Source organism: Eurypyga helias, unplaced genomic scaffold (genome assembly GCF_000690775.1).
Source record: "Eurypyga helias isolate BGI_N326 unplaced genomic scaffold, ASM69077v1 scaffold39504, whole genome shotgun sequence".
In the NCBI taxonomy this organism is placed as follows: domain Eukaryota; kingdom Metazoa; phylum Chordata; class Aves; order Eurypygiformes; family Eurypygidae; genus Eurypyga; species Eurypyga helias.
Window position 1 is genome coordinate 31,415 of NW_010245382.1, and position 2,090 is coordinate 33,504.

Consider the following 2,090-nt stretch of genomic DNA (forward strand, 5'->3'; position numbering starts at 1 on the left):
CAACAGGGGTGTCTGTGCTGCGCAGGACGTCGGGAGCACCTGATGTCACCGTACGCCACCGCGTCGGCCCTTGGCACCGCTGGGAGAACGTTCTTCAATAAACCTTTGGAAATCAGGAGGGGTATTTCACGTGGTGTTTCTCTCCCCCCGACACGGGTGGGTAACGTGGGGGTAAGGAGGGTTATTGTCTGAACAACCTTTTGGGCAGGGGGGAGGGGTTGAGAATAGAAAGCGAACAGATAAACATGTTGCCTTTGAAACAGGGATCTTCTTGAAATAATGGTTCTAAGAGGCAATACTGGAATATTTTATACTGTCTGGTTTTTCACTGTGGAAACTCAGTATTTTTGCATACGTGGGTTCCAGTTGCTAAGATGCACCCACACAGCAGGGCTGATCCCTGAATAAAAGTTTCCAACCCGCTGTTTGCTCTGTCTGCCTTCTCTTGCAGCAGTGATGTGTTGGGTTTGACAGCTTGAAGAAGGGCAAGAAACCAGATAATTCCACCTTTGTGCATGCATCCGGCTTCGATGGTGAACAAGGGTGTACAGGGCTGCCCTGTGCTGGGAGGTGGTGTGTGGAGGCCTGACAGGAGTGGCCAGTTCTGCTGTGCTTTGTGACAGATTGCGGGAAGGGTTGAGGTGACACTCAGCAGAGGTTTGTGTGTGCGGCAGAGGTTTGTGTGTGCAGAGCAGCCAGGCTGCGGCTTACTGAGTGCTTGTATAACCCTTGGCAGCGCAGGATGTGTGGGCAGTATCATGGAATTGCAGCTCTTCCTGGACGCGGAGCAATTATGAAGTTAAAAAAGCGCATACAATGGACAACACAAAGCCTGTGGTTCAAAATCAGCCTGGCCTTGGCCGCCAGAAACTGTGCTCTGGGTTGCCAGGCAGCGCACTAGGGCATCTGGTGGTTAAGCCAGCTACTGCAAGTGAAACGGGGGGAGGAGAGCAGGAGTCCTCTGCTCTGTGGTCTTCTGAATATCCCTGCGTTCCGGTGCATCCAGGCATTGTCTGTGGTGTGCAGCGGTGGGGTAAGAGTGTGTTTAGTAAAAGGAGCGGTCATAGAATCATAGAATGGTTTGGGTTGGAAGGGACCTTAAAGATCATCTAGTTCCACCCCCCCTGCCATGGGCAGGGACACCTTCCACTAGACCAGGTTGCTCAAAGCCTCATCCAGCCTGGCCTTGAAGACATCCAGGGATGGGGCATCCACAGCTTCTCTGGGCAACCTGTGCCAGTGCCTCACCACCCTCTCTGTGACCCTCTCTGGTCACTCTTAACACACTGGAGTGTTCTGGTCAAACTGAATTTCAGTATCTTATCCTGGGCTGTCTCAGGAGAAGTGTGGCCAGTAGGCTGAGGGAGGGGATTCTCTCCCTCTGCTCTGCTCTTGTGAGAGCCCACCTGGAGTGCTGCGTCCAGCTGTGGAGCCCTCAGCATCAGAAGGATATTGACCACTTGGAGCGAGTCCAGAGGAGGCCACGAAGATGCTCTGAGGGATGGAGCCCCTCTGCCATGGGGACAGGCTGAGAGAGTTGGGCTTGTTCAGCCTGGAGAAGAGAAGGCTCCGGGGAGACCTTAGGGCCCCTTCCAGTACCTGAAGGGGCTACAAGGAAGCTGGGGGGGACTTTTTACAAGGGTCTGTAGTGACAGGACAAGGGGTAATGGGTTTAAATTGAAAGCGGGGAGGTTTAGATTGGATATCAGGAAGAAGTTCTTCCCGGAGAGGCTGGTGAAGCACTGGAACAGGTTGCCCAGAGAAGCTGTGGATGCCCCATCCCTGGCTGTCTTCCGGGGCAGGCTGGATGAGGCTTTGAGCAACCTGGTCTAGTGGAAGGTGTCCCTGCCCATGGCAGGGGGGTTGGAACTAGATGGGCTTTAAAGTCCCTTCCAACCCAAACCATTCTGTGATTCTATAATTCTATAAATAACAGAGCTAAAAGGAGCAACTGGGTAACAGCAACTCCAATTCCTGATATTATAAAGAAATGCTCTGAGCAGAAAAGGACGGGAGAGGAACAAAGCTGCCTGGCCTCCTGGCTCTGTTAGCCAAGACAGTGATAAAAAGAGGTTGTTTCACCCCCTGGC